Source organism: Callorhinus ursinus, unplaced genomic scaffold (assembly GCF_003265705.2).
Source record: "Callorhinus ursinus isolate GAN/ISIS: 27379988/994484 unplaced genomic scaffold, GSC_fseal_2.0 scaffold28, whole genome shotgun sequence".
Lineage (NCBI taxonomy): Eukaryota > Metazoa > Chordata > Mammalia > Carnivora > Otariidae > Callorhinus > Callorhinus ursinus.
The window spans coordinates 16,076,656-16,097,824 of record NW_027397090.1 but is presented as its reverse complement, the minus strand read 5'-3'; the positions used below and the strand labels follow the sequence as shown (position 1 = coordinate 16,097,824).

Here is a 21,169-nt window from a genome sequence, read left to right as displayed (position 1 = left end):
CACTAAGGAAATTGAAGCAGTCATCAAAAATCTCCCAAGAAACAAAAGCCCAGGGCCAGATGGCTTCCCAGGGGAATTCTATCAGACATTTAAAGAAGAATTAATTCCTATTCTCTTGAAACTGTTCCAAAAAATAGAAATGGAAGGAAAACTTCCAAACTTAGTTTATGAGGCTAGCATTACCTTGATCCCAAAACCAGACTAAGACCCCATCAAAAAGGAGAATTACAGACCAATATCCTTGATGAACATGGATGCAAAAATTCTCACCAAAATACTAGCCAATAGGATCCAACAGTACATTAAAAGGATTATTCACCATGACCAAGTGGGATTTATCCCTGGGCTGCAAGGCTGGTTCAACATCCTCAAATCAATCAATGTGATACAATACATTAACAAAAAAAAAGAACAAGAATCACATGATCCTCTCAATAGATGCAGAAGAAGCATTTGACAAAGTACAGCATCCTTTCTTGATCAAAACTCTTCAGAGTATAGGGATAGATGGTACATACCTCAATATCATAAAAGCCATCTATGAAAAACCTCCAGCCAATATCATTCTCAATGGGGAAAAGCTGAGAGCTTTTCCCGTAAGGTCAGGAACCCGGCAGGGATGTCCACTGTCACCACTGCTATTCAACATAGTATTAGAAGTCCTAGCCACAGCAATAAGACAACAGAAAGAAATCAAAGGCATCCAAATCGGCAAAGAGGAAGTCAAACTCTCACTCTTTGCAGATGATGTGATATTGTATGTGGAAAACCCAAAAGACTCCACCCCAAAACTGCTAGAACTCATACAGGAATTCAGTCAAGTGGCAGGATATAAAATCAATGCACAGAAATCACTGGCATTGCTATACACCACCACCAAGACAGAAGAGAGACAAATCAAGGAGTCGATCCCATTTACAATTGCACCCCAAACCATAAGATACCTGGGAATAAATTTAACCAAAGAGGCAAAGGATCTGTACTCAGAAAACTATAAAATACTCATGAAAGAAATTGAAGAAGACACAAAGAAACAGAAAAACATTCCATGCTCATGGATTGGAAGCACAAACATTGTGAAGATGTCAATGCTACCTAGAGCAATCTACACTTTCAATGCAATCCCCATCAAAATACCATCCACTTTTTTCAAAGAAATGGAACAAATAATCGTAAAATTTGTATGGAACCAGAGGAGACACTGAATAGCCAGAGGAATGTTGAAAAAGAAAAGCAAAGGTGGCGGCATCACAATTCTGGACTTCCAGCTCTATTACAAAGCTGTCATCATCAAGACAGTATGGTACTGGCACAAAAACAGACACATAGATCAATGGAACAGAATAGAGAGCCCAGAAATGGACCCTCAACTCTATGGTCAACTCATCCTTGACAAAGCAGGAAAGAATGTCCAATGGAAAAAAGACAGTCTCTTCAACAAATGGTGTTGGGAAAATTGGATAGCCACATGCAGAAAAAAGAAACTGGACCATTTCCTTACACCACACACAAAATAGACTCCAAATGGTTAAAAGACCTAAACGTGAGACAGGAGTCCATCAAAATCCTAAAGGAGAACACAGGCAGCAACCTCTTTGACCTCAGCTGCAGCAACTTCTTCCTAGAAACATCGCCAAAGGCAAGGGAAGCAAGGGCAAAAATGAACTATTGGGATTTCATCAAGATCAAAAGCTTTTGCACAGCAAAAGAAACAGTCCACAAAACCAAAAGACAACCGACAGAATGGGAGAAAATATTTGTAAATAATATATCAGATAAAGGGCTAGTATCCAAAATCTATAAAGAACTTACCAAACTCAACAGCCAAAGAACAAATAATCCAATCAAGAAATGGGCAGAAGACATGAACAGACATTTTTCCAAAGAAGACATCCAAATGGCCAACAGACACATGAAAAAGTGCTCAACATCACTCGGCATCAGGGAAATCCAAATCAAAACCTTCATGAGATACCACCTCACACCAGTCAGAATGGCTAAAATTAACAAGTCAGGAAACGAAAGATGCTGGAGGGGATGTGGAGAAAGGGAAACCCCCCTACACTGTTGGTGGGAATGCAAGCTGGTGCAGCCACTCTGGAAAACAGTATGGAGGTTCCTCAAACAGTTGAAAAGAGAGCTACCATACAATCCAGCAATTGCACTACTGGGTATTTACCACAAAGATACAAATGTAGGGATCCGAAGGGGTACGTGCACCCCGATGTTTATAGCAGCAATGTCCACAATAGCCAAACTGTGGAAAGAGCCAAGATGTCCATCGACAGATGAATGGATAAAGAAGAAGTGGTATATATACACAATGGAATATTATGCAGCCATCAAAAGGAATGAGATCTTGCCATTTGCAACGAAATCAATGGAACTGGAGGGTGTTATGCTGAGTGAACTAAGTCAATCAGAGAAAGACATGTATCATATGACCTCACTGATAAGATGAATTCTTAATCTCAGGAAACAAACTGAGTGTTGCTGAGTGGTGGGGGCTGGGAGGGATGGGGTGGCTGGGTGATAGACATTGGGTAGGGTATGTGCTATGGTGAGCGCTGTGAATTGCGCAAGACTGTTGAATCACAGATCTGTACCTCTGAAACAAAAAATGCAAGATATGTTAAGAAAAAAAGAAAAAGAAGAAGAGAGCAGGAGGGGAAGAATGAAGGGGAGTAAGTCAGAGGGGGAGATGAACCATGAGAGAGGATGGACTCTGAAAAACAAACTGAGGGTTCTAGAGGGGAGGGGGGTGGAGGGATGGGTTAGCCTGGTGATGGGTATTAAGGAGGGCACGTTCTGCATGGAGCACTGGGTGTTATGCACAAACTATGAATCATGGAACACTATATCAAGAACTAATGATGTAATGTATGGTGATTAACATAACAATAAAAAATTTTAAAAAAATAAATAAATAAAAGTAAAAATGAAGTCTCTAGAGGTTCAGTAGTTTAGAATACATTTGAATAGCTCCTCAAAAGTCAGAAACAATTTGTTGCATTTTTGCTATCCACCACATAGATGATACAAATGCTTGAAGGACATTGTTAAATTCTGGAGGCAAATTAAAACACTTTTGGACAAACTATTCTGACCTATTTGTTGGATAACCCATAATGCTGTCATTTTTTAGTGGGGTTTGGAGCAACAGAAAGTTCTGCAGGTAGTCTAGAACATGATGCAAACTGTGTTATCCTGTGAGCCTTATGACCCACTAGACCCAATGGCATTGTAAAGGTCTGTGTAGTTTGAGATCAACTGTGGAACCTCTAGTAATGCCCACAGAAGGAACACCGTCCAGACTCCTAGAGTTTTGAAGTAAGGCGTGCTAAGTATTCTCCATTGAAACAAGCAGCTTCTACTTTGATACTTTGATATACTTTGATAATTTGGTAAATTACTGATTATGAGATGGTGAAAGACTATGTGACAAAAATTGACCATCATTAACTGCTATAATCTGTGTGTGATGCTAGTACTCTGTTAAAACGAATGGTAAATACAAGACTGACCAAAACAGGAGCAGAAGATGTACGTAAACTGCACAAGCGAATGGTGTACATTTGAGTGGTAACTACTTCTACTCCTCAACTCCTTGTCTGTCAACTCTCCTTATGGCTCTATGGGGAGTTCACTATACTGAGTTCACAAAGGAGGGAAAAACTGGCTTCTAGATGTGTCTGCAAGATATGGTGACGTCAGCTATAAGTGAAGTCCTGCTACCTTACAGCCACACTTAGGGGTCACCCTGAAAGGGTATGGTGAAGGCAAATCCTCCCAGTGCACAGAGTTTGGTGAGGTATTTTGGCTGCCTATATTTGCTGAAGAAGGAATGTCTTAACTTTAGATTAATGCTGATTTATGGTCAATGGCTCGTTATTCAATGGCAATAGAGAACTAGGAAAGAAAAGACTGGAAATTTGATGATAAGGAGGTCTAGAGTAAAGGTGTGTCGATAGACATCTAGGAAGAGGCACAGAATGGAGAGAGAGAAATATGCATAAAGGAATAGGAGATTAGGAGATGGATGAGGATCAGATTTGCTCCGGCCTCTCCCTGTGCTAAGCCCCTGGCTAGCCATGCAGAGCTCTACAATGTAAGATCATTGCTCTGGACGGGGTTGCTTTTACTGCCAGTTTCTGTTAATATTCCCTCCTTTCTTTCAGGGGGTGGTAATGTCTTCCTCTTGTCGCCATTTAGTGCTTCACCGTCCCCTCTTGGTTTCCCTTAACCCTTTCTATGCTTTGTCAAGAGTGACTTTGTTAGATTTTCTCAATTATCCTATATAAGGATAATATTTAATTGTTGCTCAGATCCTGATTAATAGATTCCCTTCACCAACTACAATAATAAATTCCACTGAAGTAGATCTTTATTTTATTCACCCCCCCCCGTTACTCTGGCATGTAGGATGATATGTGTCATATAGCAGATTTCCAATAAATATGTTGAATGAATGTATGTATTGACCACTTTCCATTAGTGATCTGTATGTTAGCTCTATTATGACTAATTTACATAGTCCCACCAGCCTTTCTGTGCTTAACTATTTTTAATTCATTAAAGAATGACAAATAATCATAAATATTGGGGGGAAAGCAGGCAAATTTTTCATTATGAGCATGAAATCCAAGATAACTAGTAGAAAGTCTGGTGAAACAATAATAGAGTTCTGCAAGAAATAATGTTAAAGAAAAATAAACAGCTTTCCTCTATGTAAATAAGTATTCTTGTTAGAAACTATTTGAAAATTTCCATTTGTAATCATATCAAAAATCAGACAGAAAATATATGAACACCCATATTAACATTTATAAGAAAAGTTACTCATGTTAAGAGATTTAGGGAAGATAAAAAATTATATTAATCTTAGATTGGACGGTGTCATTGCAATTATGGAAATATCATATCCAACCAATTAAGTCATAAATGTAGTTTGTTGCTAATTAAAATCTCAACATAAGTTTTTTTAGAGGTTTGACCCTAAAAATTTTGTTAAAGTTTAGATGAATAGAATGTGAGAACAGTTAGGAAAATTCTGAAAAGTACTAGTCATGAGAGGGGATTAGCTTTACTTAATATTAAAAGTCATAATAAAGCTACAATAATTCACACAGTGTGATATATGGTACAATGATAGACCAGGGAATAGAACATAAAATCCATAGACAGATCTGAGTAAATAATGAGTTACAAGTAAAAAAATACAAAAATACAAATTAAAAAGTAATACATTTCACATTTATATGGAAACGTTGAATTATTAAATTATGTCACACTTTGGATCATAATCAATTCAGGGGATAAATCTGCATCTTTCTTTCAACTTTCATCTCAGAGATTTAGATACAAAAATATATGAAATACTTGAAAAGAAAATTAAGTTGGGACAACCTTTCAAAACTTGACACAAGTCCCAAAGGCCAAAAAATAAGGCTGATAAATCTGACTATGTAAAACTTAATATTACTTTATGGGCAAAAACAAGGGTTTGATGGGGCCTCTGGCTGCTGAGCATCAGGGTGTGGGTTGATGATGAGCATTTTCTGAGAAAGGCGCTGAGGTTACATATGTGTGTGTGCGTGTGTGTGTGTGTGTGTGTGTAAAACATTTCCATGAAGAACTTTGAAATTTTCTTTAAACATTCATATTTTGAATTCCTATAAAAGTTTTTGGTGATGTCTGAGCTACAGATGTAGCTTTCCTTTTATGTCAGATGCCTAATGCCAAGTTCTAAGGAGGTTAATTGAATATTCCACTCTTCTCCATTGCTTTGCAACACCATTTCTACCACAATAAAGTTCTTAAGTTCCCTTGTTTTATGCCTGTACATGTATCCTGCAAAGTCCTTTCTAAAAGATGCATGATTTGCATCTCCCTGAACATTTGCTTGATTATTTTATTTTGCTTTGTCATTTTTTATGCATTAATTACTTTTGAAAAGTGTGCCTGCACTTCCCCTACTTTTTTCTTTCTTTTGGTTAAAAGATTTTTTACTTTTACTTTTCCTGGATTTCCATTTTCTAGTAACATATAAATGTCACAACCTTAATCCTAAGAGATATTTTTATGTCCCTTGACTTCTCTTAGCCACTTAGAGTTCAATAGGCACACAGGTGAAGAAGATCCCATTTAAAATTTTGTTTTCTACTTTGCACTACTTTCCACACAGAAAATTAGAATACAGCAAAATAAGCATCCATTCTTCGATTTTAAGTTTTCCTTGCCATATATGTCTTTTCTTTTAAAAGGTAAAGCCAATTTACAAATGTATAATTTCAATCTTAAATACTTAACTATTTGTGCCGTTAAGTAAATTACTATATTTCCTATGTGATTCCCATATTAGTTTCACACCAAACAAGAGTAATCGTGTGTTCCTTAATATTCCTAATTCCCAGCCCATATTTAAATTTCCCAAATTATCTCCATAGTCTGTGGTAGCTGCTGTCTTTTCAGTCGGGATCTGATCGAGGGGCAAGCATAGCATTGGATTGTAAAGGTCACATTAAAACTAGAACATCTGGGGGCACTAAAAGAACGTGGGCAGAAAGATGGTCACCGACAATATTTTACCAAATGTCTCAAAAAGCGGAAAATACCGCGAAGTCAAGAAGCGAGCGCAGAAGACAATGGGAAATGTAGTCGACTCCAGAGGGATCACCGCGCAGCACTCCGGACACTGGTCCTCTGGCTTTCTTCTGCGCATGTGCTGTCCCAGCCCCGCCTCTTCCTCTCTGATCTCCGTCCGAGGAGGAGGTGCGCACGTGGAGCGAGAGCGCTGAGTGGCGGGGCCCAGCGCGTGTGGGGAGCCAGCGTGGAGGACTGGGCTTGTGCGGGGGCGCTGAGTAACACCTGGGAGCAGCTAGGGCGATGGGGACTCCCCGAGCCCGGGACGCGCGCCAGGCCCGCGATCAGCGTGGGCAGGTGGAGCTGAGCCCGGTCAGAAGCAGGTGCTCTGTGCGGGGTAGGCTGTGCCGGGACCGTGAGCCCGACCCTGCGGGCAGCTCAACCGGGGAAAACCCTTCCCCGCAGCGGGAGGGGAAAGCGCGTTCCTAACGTTGACAGCTAACGTGCTGGAAAGCGAGGGAAGCTGGTCTGCGGTGGAGCCCGAGTGGGGGAGCCGCAAAGACCAGGTAAATTTCAAGTCCGCCACCTGTAACCGGGGAAAGAGTCACTCTTCTGGAAATGAGGATAATAATAAGGTCTGCTTCTTGGCGCTTCTCTGAGTTAGGTAAGGGGTCACCTGTGAAGCCTGTAGCTTGGTGCCGAGTCCACGTAGCAGCACACGCTTTGTCCCTGTGGGAAATCTAAGTCTCAGATTAGTGAGATATTAGAGTCTGAGAGGGCCAGCAGGGTGTCCACTGTCCTGTCCCGTTTACTTTGCTCTCTGAGTTCTCTAACGCAAGGAGTAAAATGATATTCCTAGAACAGTGGATAAAGATGGAGCCTGAGTCTTTTTTCTATGTTAATTTTAATGAAAGAGCAGTGCTTTGTCCTTTCCTATACTCGAATCATTTGTTGTTGTTTTTTCTATTATTTTTTTTAAGTTGATTAAAAAAAAAAAGGTGTAGTAACCTGCAGGTTTATGTCCCCGTAATCACTTCAGGGACTCATGTGGACAGTTTTTGTTGGCTCTGCATGGTCATTCCATGTCTTTTCAAGGGCCCAAACGCCCTATCCCTGTAGGGAGCCTGCGCCCCATCTGGGATGCTAAGACTTTGTGGAACCGGATGTAGGAGCTGTGAGGCATGCCAGATCTCTTGACTCCCTCCTCTTTCTTTCCACCCAGCTGAGTCTTAAAATCTCCCAAGAAGTGCAGAAAATGAACACATCTCAGGTGAGCATTTTACTCATTCCTCACTTTGTATTAGGATGGATATAAGAAGTTTATAAAGAGTCCATACATTCAGAAAAGTAGAAATAGATTTAGATCAAGTTAAGCTTTACTTTTTTACACTGTTTTACACTGTTTACCATTAATCCTGATTTTTAATGTTAGGATGCGAGTAGGCACCCTTTATCAGTATAAATAGAGTCCTTCCTATGACAGTTTGCTAAGATGTTGTTTAGTCATAAACATGCAAAAGTTATGTTCTAGTTGGCCCAAATGTGGAACTAGAATTTCAAGGTCTGAGGGTGGGCTCAGATTTTATGTTGACAGTGTCCTGTGAGTTAAGGGAACATATGCCCAGTGTTTTGGTCCTTCTGCTTCTGCATATCCAGCTGTGAATTTTTTTTAAATTTTGGATAGTGTATTCATATGGCCCAGGATACATACTGAGAAGCCCTACTCCTGCTAGCATACCTGTTCCTATCTATATGATGTCCTCTACTATTTTCGTTGGAACCAACAGTTATGCGTACCATATATTCTTGCTTTATAGTTTGTTTTTTTCGTAAATATAATTTGGACATTTTTCCATATTGATAATTAAAAAACATCTTCATTTTTTATATAGCTGCATAGTATTCCATTATGTAAAATAGTGATTATTTAGCCAGCCTTCTATTGAAAGAGACATTTGGGTGGTTGATAATTTTATATGTTTGTATGGGTGAAACTATAGGCTAAAATGGTCAGAGGTTAAATGCTGCTTCATTTTGTTAAGTACTGTAGAATTGTCTCCATAGTGGTGGTTATATTTGTTTTGCTGCATGTGAAGCGTTTATTCAGAATTGGTATATTGATAGCAGCAACGTCCACAACAGCCAAAGTACAGAAAGAGCCCCGTTGCCCATCGACAGATGAATGGATAAAGAAGACGTGGTATATAATATCTACAATGGAATATTACTCAGCCATCAGAAAATTGAAATCTTGCCATTTGCAACAACATGGATGGAACTAGAGTATATTAGGCAAAGTGAAATAAGTCAATCAGAAAAAGACAATTATATGGTTTTACTCATATGTGGAATTTAAGAAACAAATCAAAGGATCATAGGGAAAGGAGGGGAAATAAAATAAGATGAAACCAGAGAGGGAGACAGACCATAAGAGACTCTTAACTCTAGGAAATAAACTGAGGGTTGCTGGAGGGGATGTGGCTGGGGAGATGGGGTAACTGGGGGATGGGCATTAAGGAGGGCATGTGATGGAATGAGCCCTGGGTGTTATATGCAACTGATGAGTCACCAAACGCTACATCTGAAACTAATAATATACTATATGTTAATTGAATTTAAATAAAATTTAATTTAATTTTTAAAAATTGGTATATTGAGCACCTACAGTGCCGCCTGCGCTATGGTAGTTACTGTGTAAACAGCTGACAAAGATGTGTGCCCTCATGTAGCTTACATTCAGGTGATGGGAAGTCGTAAACTTAAAAGACTTTGTGTTTTGATAATTGATATAGAAGAAATAAAATAAGGGACATGTTGTGAGGACCAGTTTTAATTTTAAATAAGTTGATCAGATAGATTTCTCTGAGAAAATACTTGAAAAAACATTTGACAGTTGTGAGGAAGGAAGACTTTTGGGTATCTACAGAAGAACACTGGAAGCCAAGCGAGCTGCCAGTGCAAGTGCTCTGGGGCAGCGTGGACCAGAGGTCTACAACCAGCAAGAACAGCAGTAGGCCAGGGTGGCTGCGCCATGACTGAAGAGGTAAAAGAGTGCAGATCATGTGCGGAATTGAAGGCTATCACGCTTTTCACCCACATAACACAGTGGAGACCCATCCATGCTGTTGCATCTTTCCATAGTGTGTCCTGTTTTCCAATGATTGGATCTATCACAATTTGTTAATCCATTTACCAGTTGATGGACATCTGTGTTGTTCCCACCTTTTGGCTTTGTGAATAAAGCCACAGTAAGTGTTCATTCTTCAGTCTTTTGTATGGACACGAATCTTCATTCCTCTTGAGAAAATGATTAAGGGAGCATGTGGGATACTGGGTTTTGTAATAAGTGCATGTTTAACATCATAAGATGCTGCCATACTGTTTTTCAGAGTGGCCGTGCCATTGAGATTTCTAGATGCTCTGAATCCTTGCCAGCATTTGGTATTGTCAGTTTGGGATGAGGAAGCAGTGTTGGGTTTTTTTGTTTTTGTTTTTTGGGTTTGTTTTTTTGTTTTTTGGTGGTGGTGTTGTTTTTCAATTTAAGCCACTCCGCTAGGTATGTACAGGTATTTCATTTTGTTTTTAGTTTAATCTGATGTCTGATGATGTTGAACATCATTTCGTTTGTGTATTTGCCATCTGTACCTCCTCCAAGGTGAAATACCAAATCTTTTGTCAGTTTTTTCTCGTTGAGTTTTTCTTATTCCCAAATTTTGAGAGTTGTTTAGATATTCTGATACAGGTCCTTTATTGGGAATGTTTTATGGATGTATTCTAATCCATGACTTATCTTTTCATTTGTTTAATGCTGTCTTCCAAGAACAGACATTTTTAATTGATCAATTTAAAATTTATCAAAATATCAGACTTTATGGGTTGTTTGTTTTTTCTTTTCTTTTTTTTTTTTTCTGGTCCCATCTAAGGTATCTTTGCCTAATCTGGGTCACAAATATATTCCTATGTTATCTGTTAAAAGTTTATAGTTACGGATTTTACATTTATGATCATTTTAAGTTTTTCTTTAATTTTTTATCTGATTTTTTATCTGATTTATATTTTATCTGATTTTTTTATTTTTAATTTTGTTTATGATACAAGTTGTAGCTGTTCAAGGAAAGTTTTTGTTTTTTTTTTCCCCTGTCTTATGGAGCTTTATTACTTCCAGTACCATTTGTTAAGAAGAAGGTACTTTATCTCCATTGAATTGCTTCGGCATCTCTGTTGGAAGTCATTTGACTATGTGTCCCTCTATTTCTGGACTCTGTTCTGTTGTTTTGTGTATCATTTTGCCTTTATCACACTGTCTTGATTATTGTTTTAATTAATATGTAATTGATTAATTGATTAATTACATATCTTGAAATGTAATGTGAGTTCTTCAACTTTGTTCTCTTCAGAATTACTTTGGATATTCTAGGTCATATCCTTTTCCTTTTAGAATCATTCTATCTCCTAAAAGTTTCCTGGGATTTTTGCCTGTCATCATATGAGATCTATAGATCAACTTGGAGAGAACTAACAGAACTGACATTGGAACATACTGAGCCTCTCAATCCCTGAACACACTATAGCTTTTCATTTAGTGATAAGGTGGGTTAGGAACTATGAAAGTACATGATCTGTTTTACATTTTAGAAGAATCAGTTGCTCCTGTTTAAGAATTGACTCTAGTGGGGCACTGGTTGAAGCAGTGACAATTTAGGAAGCTATTCAAGTGATTCAAGTAAGAATCCATGGTATTAAGTTAGCACTGAGGAGTAGCTTTGCAAATAGAGTGTGCTACCAAAGGTAGGATTTTTGACAATGGGATAAAAACCTGTTTTGTTTTACATCTCAGTTTAGTTTGATGAACATTTTTTTTTTATGATTTGGGTCCATTTCACTCCCTTTCTTTGAATTCTATATTCTTTATCCTGATTCTATTTTGCATTTTGGTCTATTCCTTATATTTTGAGATTCACCTTTGCCTGTGGTGTGGATTGCAAATTTTTCTCTAATATGTTATATTTTGGCCCTGCTTATAATTTCTATCTTTGCCATAAAGAAATTTAATTATTATTGTCATCAACTTTAGCAGCCTTTTCTTTTATGAATTCTGAATTTTGAGTCCTATTTAGGTATTTTCCACTTTCCCCACCAGTCCTAAGATATGATTGATATGTGATATTGCGTTAGTTTAGGATATGCACCAAAATGATTTCATATAGGTATATATTGCGAATTGATTGTCACAGTAAGTTTAGTTAACATCCATCACTTCACATAGTTAGAATTTCTTCCTTGTGATGAAAACTTTTAGAATTCATTCTCTTAGCAACTTTCAAATATACATGCAGTCCTGTTAACTATAGTCGCCATGCTGTATGTTACATGCCCGGAACTTACTTATCTTGTACCTGGAAGTTTGTACCTTTGACTGCCTTCACACAATTCCCCCAGTTACCACTACCCCCCACACCCCGCCTCTGGCAACACCAGTCTATTTTCTGTTTCTATGAGTTTGGCTTTTTTAGATTTTCACATGTAAGTGAGATCGTACAGTGTTTGTCTTTTTTTTTTTAAATGCTTTATTTATTTATTCATGAGAGTCTCAGAGAGAGAGAGAGGCAGAGGCAGAGGGAGAAGCAGGCTCCCTGCCTAGCAGGGAGCCCGATGCAGGGCTCGATCCCAGGACTCCGGGATGATGACCTGAGCCGAAGGCAGACGCTTAACCATCTGAGCCACCCAGGTGCCCCAGTGTTTGTCTTTCTATATGTGACTTATGTTACTTAGTACAAGGCCCTCAGTGGCCATCTGTGTTGTTGTAAATGGCAGGATTTGTTTCTTTTTTATGGCTGAATAATTACATACATATATATTATACATATGATATAAATGAGATATATATATGATGTTTGTATTATGTATATTACATATATATATTATGTCCCCTTTTTTTTAAATCCACTTATCCATTGATGGATGCCTACATTATTTACATGTCCTGGCTATTGTAAATAATGCTGCAGTGAATAGGGGGTGCAGGTTCCTCCTTGAAATAGTTATTTCACTTCCTTTAGATATATATATATATATCTCCAGCTACTGCTGGGTCATATGGTAGTTCTATATTTAATTTTTTGAGTAACTTCCATATTGTTTTCCATAGTAGCTGCACCAGTTTACTTTCCCACTCACAGTGGACAAGGGTTCTCCTTTCTCTATATCCTCACCAACACTTGTTGTCTCTTGTCTTTTATATGATAGCCGTTCTAACAGGTGTGAGATGGTATCTCATTGTGGTTTTGATACGCATTTCCCTGATGATTAGTGGTGTAGAGCATCTTTTCATATACCTGCAGCCCATTTAGATTTCTTCCTTGGAAAAATGTCTATTCAGTTCCTCTGTCCATTTTTTTTTATCAGAATGGAGGTTTTTTGCTACTGAGTTGTATGAGTTCTTATATAAAGAGTTTTGGTTATTAACCCCATATGAGTTTTTCATTTGCAAATATTTTTTCCCATTTAAAAGGTTACCTTTTCATTCTGGTGATTTTTTTTTTTTTTTTTTTTGCAGTACAGAAGCTTTTTAGTTTGATGTAGGCCCCCTTGTTTATTTGTGCTTTGATATAAATCCAGAAGTCATCACCAAGACCAATGTCAAAAGCTTAACTCTACATTTTATACTAGGAGTTTTATGGCTGCAGGTCTTACATTCAAGTGTTTAATCCACTTTGATTTGATTTTTGTGTATGGTGTAAGAAAGTGGTCCAGTTTAATTTTTTGCCTGTGGCTGTCGAGTTTTCCCAACACTTTAATTGAAGTGACTATCCTTTTACCACTGTATAGTCTTGTCTCTTTTGTCATAAATTAATTGGCCATATTTGTTCATTTATTTTTGGGCTCTCTGTTCTGTTCCATTGGTCAGTGTGCCTGTTTTTATGCCAGTACCATACTGTTTTGATTACTGTAGCTTTGTAATATCATTTGAAATCAGGGAGTGTGATGTCTCCAGCTTTGTTCTTTCACAAGATTGGCTTGCACTACTTGGGATCTTTTGTGGTTCCATACAAATTTTAGGATTCTTTTTAACAATATTAATTTTCCCAGTACATGAGCATGGAATATCTTTCCACTTATTCATGTCCTCTTCAATTACTTTCACCAATGTCTTATAATTTTTATTGTATAGATCTTTTCCCTCCTTGGTTACATTTATTCCTAGATTTTTATTCTTTCTGATGGAATTATAAATGGGATTGTATTAATTTCCCTTTCTTATGGTTCACTGTGGTGTAGAGAAACTATTGATTTTTGAATATTGATTTTTACATACTGCAACTTTACTGAATTTATTAGTTCTGGCAGTTTTAGTGGAGTCTTTAGAGTTTTCTATATCTAACATTATGTCACCTGTAAATAGAAACAGTTTTAATTTTTCCTTTACCATTTGGATTCCTTTTTTTTTTTCTTTTTCTTTTTCTTACCTAATTGCTCTGCTAGGACTTCCAGTACTATGTTGAATAAAAATGTCAAGAGGGGACATCCTTGCTTTGTTCCTGATCTCAGAGGCAAAGTTTTCAACTTTCCCTCATTGAGTATGATGTTAGCTATGGGTTTGTCATATATAACCTTTATTATGTTGAGGTATATTCTCTTTCTACCCAATTTGTTGAGAGTTTTTATCATGAATGGATATTGGATTTTGTCAGGTGCTTTTTCTGCATCTATTGAAATGATCATATGATTTTTATTCATTTTGTTACCCTGGTGTATCACATGGATTGATTTGTGGGTGTTGAGCCATCTTTGCATACCTGAAATAAGTTCCACTTGATCATGGGATATGATCCTTTTAATGCATTACAGAGCTAGGTTTGCCAATTTTGTGGAGAATTTTGCATCTGTGTTCATCAGGGATATTGGCCTGTAATTTTCTTAGAGTGTCCTTGTCCAGTCTTGGTATCAGGAATACTGGCTTCATAAAATTAGTTTCAGTGTTTCCTCCTCGTGTTATTTTTTGGAAGAGTTTGAGATGGTTTGGTATTCTTCTTAAATGATTAGTAGAATTCAGCAGTGAAGCCATCTGGTCCTGGGCTTTTGCTTATTGGGAGGTTTTGATTACTGATTCAGTCTTCTTGCTAGTAATCAGTCTGTTCAGATTTTCTAGATTATCCAGTTTGTTGGTATATAATTGTTTATAGTAGTCTCTTGTGAACCTTTGCATTATTTCGTGTTATCAGTGGTAATGTCTCCTCTTTCGTTTCTTTTTTTTTTAGATTTATTGATTTATTTTAGAGAGAGAGTGTGTAAGCAGGGGGGAGGGGCAGAGGGCAAGGAAGAGAGAGAATCCTCAAGCAGACTCCGCACTAAGCACAGATTCTGATGTGGGGCTCCATCCTAGGACCCTGATATCATGACCTGAGCCAAAATCAAGAGTTGACACTTAACTGACTGAGCCACCTAGGTACCCCTCTCCTCTTTCATTTCTAAATTTGTTTATTTATTTGCATCCTCTTTCTTAGTTTCCTGGTGAGTCTAGCTACAGGTTTGTCTATTTTGTTTGTCTTTGGAAAGACTAGCTCTTAGTTTCCTTGGTCTTTTCTATTGTCTTTTTAGTTTCTCTTTCATTTACTTCCACTCTGGTCTTTTTTATTACCTTAAAGTGTAAAGTAAGATTGCTTATTTGAAATCTTTGTTTATTAATGTAGGCATTTATCACCATGAATTCCCCTCTTAAAACAGCTTTTGCCATGTCTCATAAGTTTTAGTATGTTGTATTTCCATTTTCATTTGTCTCAAAAAATATTTTGATTTCTCATTTTATTTCTTCGTTGACCCATTGGTTGGTTGGTAGCATGTCGTTTAATATCCACATATTTGTGCATTGTCTGTGGAGTAATTGCAGTTTTTTTCTACTTTTATACCATTGTAGTCAGAGAAGATGCTTGATTAGATTTCAGTCTTCTTAAATTTATTAAGATTTGTTTTGTGGCCTAACATACGATGTATCCTGGAGAATGTTTCCAAGTGCACCCGAAAAGAATGTGTATTTTCCTGCTTTTAGATGGAATGTTTCTAAATGTCTGTTAATTCCATTTGGTATAACATGTAGTTTGTCTTATGCTTCCTTATTGATTTTCTTCCTGGATGATCTATCCATTGTTGCAGGTAGTATATTGCAGTCCCAACCTATTACTTTATCCCTGTCTATTTCTACCTTCAGATCTATTAATTTCTGTATAATATTAGGTCTTCCTATGTTGGGCATAAATATTTACAAAGGTTACATCCTGTTGTTGGATTGATCCCTTATCATTATATAATTGCCTTCTTTGTTTCTTGTTATAGTCTTTGTCTTAAAGTTTGTTTTGTTTGTTGTAAGTATAGCTATCCTTATTTGCTTTTTAATTCCATTGGCATGGAATATCTTTTTGCATCTCTTCACTCTCATTCTATGTGTCCTTAAAGCTGAAGTGAGTCTTTTGTAGGCGGCACGTAGTTGTAACCTTAAAAAAAAAAAATCTATTTGGTCACTTTCTTTTGATTAGAGAATTTAGTCCATTTATATTAAAATAATTATTTATAGTTATGTCCTTTCTGTTGCCATTTGTTCATTGGTTTTCTGGTTTTTGGTAATTCCTTTGTTCCTTTCTTCTCTTTGTCCAATCCTTGTGATTTGGTGATTTGGTGTAGTGGTATGCTTTGATTTATCTTTTGGTTTTCTAAAGGTTTTTGCTTGTGGTTACCATGAGGGTTATGTGAAACATGTTACATTTATAACAGTCTGTTTCAAGCTGATAACCAATTAATTTTGAATGCATACCTCAGCTCTGCATTCTTATTCTGACCCCGACATTATGTTTTTGATGTCACCATTACATCTTTTTACTTTGTTTATCAGTAACAAATTAGCATAGTCATAGTTATTACTATCGTCTTTTAACCTTTGTTGTAGATTTATAAGTGATTCACCCACTACCATTACATTATTTCTTTGAATAAGCTTTCTGCTCCTTTCCAGTTTTCTTCTCCTTCTGGGACCCCCCTATAATGCAAATATAGTCTACTTGAAGGTTTCCTGTAATTCCTTTAAGCTATTTTTGTTCCTTTTCATTCTTTTTCCTGTACTGCTTCTTAATTGTTGAATTCCACTGCCCTGTTACTGAGTTCACTGATCCTTCTGCTTGATCTAGGCTACTGTTAAACCCCTCTATTGAAGTTTTTAGTTCAGTTACTGTATTCTTCAGCTCTTTTTCTGTTAATTTCTCATATTTTCTATCTCTTGCTTGGAATTTTCACTTTATTTATGCATTGTTTTCCTGACCTTAGTGAGAATCCTAATGACCATTACTTTGAGCTCTATCAGGTACCTCACTAATCTTCTTTTTTTAATTATTATTATGTTCAGTTAGCCACTGTGTAATACATCATTAGTTTTTGATGTAGTGTTCAGTGATTAATTAGTTGTGTGTAACACCCAGTACTCATCACAACATGTACCCTCCTTAATGCCCATCACCCTTTTACCTCTCCCCGCCAGCTCCTCCCTTCTGAAACCCTCAGTTTGTTTCTCAGGGTCCATAGTCTCTCATGGTTCATCTCCTTCTCTGATTTCTCCCCCTTCAGATTTCCCTCCCTTCCCTTATGGTCCTCCAAGCTATTGCTCATGTTCCACATAGGAGTGAAACCATATGATAATTGTCTTTCTCTGCTTGACTTCACTTAGCATAATCCCCTCCAGTTCCATCCATGTTGATGCAAATGGTGGGTATTCATCCTTTCTGATGACTGAATAATATTCCATTGTGTATATGTACCAAATCTTTATCCATTCGTCTGTTGAAGGGCATCTCCTTCCATTGTTTGGCTATTGTGGATATTACTGCTATGAACACTGGGTGCATGTGCCCCTTCTTTTCACTACATCTGTATCTTTGGGGTAAATACCCAGTAGTGCAATTGCTGGGTCGTAGGGTAGCTCTATTTTTAACATCTTGAGGAAGCTCCATACTGTTTTCCAGAGTGACTGTACCAGCTTGCATTCCCACCAACAGTGTAAGAGGGTTCCCCTTTCTCCACATCCTTGTGAACATCTTTTGTTTCCTGACTTGTTAATTTTAGCCATTCTGACTGGTTTGAGGTGATATCTCATTGTGGTTCTGATTTGTATTTCCCTGATGGCTAGTGGTGTTGAGCATTCTTTCATGTGTCTGTTAGCCATTTGCATGTCTTCTTTGGAGAAGTGTCTGTTCATGTCTTCTGCCCATTTTTTGACTGGGTTATTTGTTTTTTGGGTGTTGAGTTTGAGAAGTTCTTTATAGATCTTGAATATCAGCCCTTTATCTGTAATATCATTTGCAAATATCTTCTCCCATTCGGTGCAATTCAGCAGTGTGGCAAGATACAAAATCAATGCACAGAAATTAGTTGCTTTTCTATATACTAACAATGTAACTGTAGAAAGAGAAATGAAGGAATCGACTCCATTTGCAATAGCAACAAAAAACATAAGATACCTAGGAATAAACCTAACCAAAGAGGTAAAGGATCTATACTCTAGAAACTATAGAACACTTATGAAAGAAATTGAGGAAGACACAAAAAGATGGAAAAACATCCCATGCTCATGGATCAGAAAAATAAACATTGTTAAAATGTCTATCCTATGTGGAGAAAGTTTGTGGAAATGCAAGCTGGTGCAGCCAGTCTGGAAAACAGTATGGAGGTTCCTCAAAAAGTTGAAAATAGAGCTACCCTATGACCCAGCAATTGCACTACTAGGTATTTACCCCAAAGATACAAATGTAGTGAACCGAAGGGGCATGTGCACCACAACGTTTATAGCAGCACTGTCCACAATAGCCAAACTATGGAAACAGCCTAGATGTCCATCAACAGATGAATGGATAAAGAAGATGTGGTGTATATATATGATGGAATATTATGCAGCCATCAAAAAATGAAATCTTGCCATTTGCGACGATGTGGATGGAACTAGAGGGTATTACGCTAAGTGAAATAAGTCTATCAGAGAAAGACAGTTATCATATGATCTCACTGATATGAGGAATTTGAGAAACAAGATAGAGAATCATAGGGGAAGGGAGGGAAAAATGAAACAAGACGAAATCAGAGAGGGAGACAACCATAAGAGACCCTTAATCTCAGGAAACAAACTAAGGGTTGCTGGGGGGGAGGGGGGTGGGAGGGATGGGGTGGCTGGGTGATGGACATTGGAGAGGGTATGTGCTATGGTGAGCGCTGTGAATTGTGTAAGACTGATGAATCACAGACCTGTACCCCTAAAACACATAGTACATTATATGTTAATAATAAAAAAAAATGTCTATCCTGCCCAGAGCAATCTACACTTTCAATGCCGTCCCAATTAAAATACCATTGGCATTTTTCAAAGAGCTGGAACAAACAATCCTAAAATTCGTATGGAACCAGAAAAGACTCTGAATTGCCAAAGGAATGTTGAAAAAGAAAAAGCTGAGGGCATCACGTTGCCACCTGATTTCAAGCCCTATTACAAAGCCGTGATCACCAAGACAGCATTTTATTGGCACAAAAACAGATACATAGATCAATGGAACAGAATAGAGAGCTCAGGGGCACCTGGGTGGCTCAGTTGTTAAGCGTCTGCCTTAAGCTCAGGTCATGATCCCAGGGTCCTGGGAATGAGCCCTGCATCGGGCTCCCTGCTCAGCAGGAAGCCTGCTTCTCCCTCTGCCATTCCCCGTACTTGTGTCCCCTCTCTCACTGTGTCTCTCTCTATCAAATAAATAAATAGATAATCTTAAAAAAAAAAAAATAGAGAGCCCAGAAATGGACCCTCAACTCTATGGTCAACTAATCTTTGACAAAGCAGGAAAAAATATGCAATGGAAAAAAGACAGTCTCTTCAATAAATGGTGCTGGGAAAATTTTACAGCCACATGCAGAAGAATGAAACTGGACCATTCTCTTACACCACACACAAAGATAAGCTCAAATTGGATGAAAGGCCTCAATGTGAGACAGGAATCCGTCAAAATCCTGAGGAGAGCATAGGCAGTAACCTCTTAGACATCGGCCATAGCAACTCCTTTCAAGTCAGGTCTCCAAAGGCAAGGGAAACAAAAGCAAAAATAAACTTTTGGGACTTCATCAAGATAAAAAGCTTCTGCACAGCAAAGAAAACAGTCAACTAATCTTTTTTTCATTAAGGACATCTTTGAGGTTTTATCTTGTTCTTTCATTTGGACCATATTCCTGTTTCTTCATTTTCCTTCTCTTTCTGTGTTGGTTTGTGCATATTAGAAAAAACAGCCACTTCTTCCAGTCTTGACAGTGGCCTAGTGTGGAAGATGGACCTTATCATTCAGCCCAGCCCATACCCTTGGTTGTCTCTCAAATCTTTGTGATGGTCCAACCTGTTTCCTTTGTTCTTAGTGGTTCCCAGTAGCTGAGGGTGTACCAAGATCCATTGTGATGTGGATATTTTCTTATTCACTCAATATATAGGAGTTGCTCAGCTGTTCTCTTGATTTCTTTCTGAGGAAACTGCTCCATGTGTAGCTGTAGATTTGGTGTGTCTGTGGGAGGAGGTGAGACAGGAACTTTCTATGTCACCAACTTGACCAGAACCCTCCATTTCCCAGTCTTACTGTAATAGAAACTTTCCGTGTTGTGTTCTAGAACTTGATTAATTTTATTTTTTACATTTATATGTTTGGTCCATTCTAATTTTACCTTGTTCAATGGTATGATGTATAGATCTAACTTCCTTACCCCTCACTCCTATTTAATTGTCCCTATGACATTTTTGAAACTTTGTATTTTTTCCAAAAATAAAAGATGCCATCCTTTTTCACCTTCAAAAATCACCTATATTTTAGTCATTTTTAACTTTCTCTTCTGCTCCATGGTCATTCAAGCTCAACATCTATTAAAACTTGACAAAGTTTGAATATCAAGTACAACAAATACAACATCATTGTTCTTAAACATTTTTGGCTATATATGCTTTTTTAGCTTTCCATATGAATTTTCAAGCCAAGATAAGTAAGCTGTATGTGTGTATGGTTAATAAATAATGAAGAAGATACATTTATTTGAAATTCTAGTTTGAATTAACAATTTGAAAAATCAACATAATTCATTAATTTTATGAGAAAGCATGATCATACTATTGGATGTAGGAAATAAATTTTAGAATATCAAAATTTCCAGAGCGACTGGGTGGCTCAGTCAGTTTAGCGTATGACTGTTGATTTGGGGTCAGCTCATGATCTCAGGGTCACGGGATCGAGTCCTGCATCAGGCTCCATGCTCAGCATAGAGTCTGCTTATTCTTCTCCCTCTGCTCGTCCCCTTGCTCACACACTCACACACTCTCTCTCTCTCTCTTTCTCTCAAATAAATGAAATCTTTTTAAAAGGAATATTAAAATTTCTAGTATTCTAGGAATGAAAGAATCTTCCTTATTTTTATAAGCTGTATCTATCAAAAACTTTTAAAAAAGATTTGTAATTCATAATTCACTAGGAAAACTTTTCCTGGGAAGAAAAATGTTGGAAGTCTTAGCCAGTGAAATAAGGCAAAAAAAAAAAAAAATTCA

At 37.6% G+C, this 21,169-nt stretch overlaps 1 long non-coding RNA gene across 2 annotated transcripts in view; it reads left to right on the top strand.

The window, feature by feature from the left end:
- Window positions 1-6,780: 6,780 nt before the first annotated feature.
- The window catches only part of LOC141370203 (uncharacterized), a 106,924-nt gene continuing 92,535 nt past the window's right edge, over window positions 6,781-21,169 (top strand). For both annotated transcript variants that reach the window (XR_012374059.1, XR_012374058.1), the window contains exons 1-2: window positions 6,781-7,246; window positions 7,805-7,852. This is a non-coding gene — a long non-coding RNA (uncharacterized lncRNA). The remainder of the gene's footprint in view (window positions 7,247-7,804; window positions 7,853-21,169) is intronic.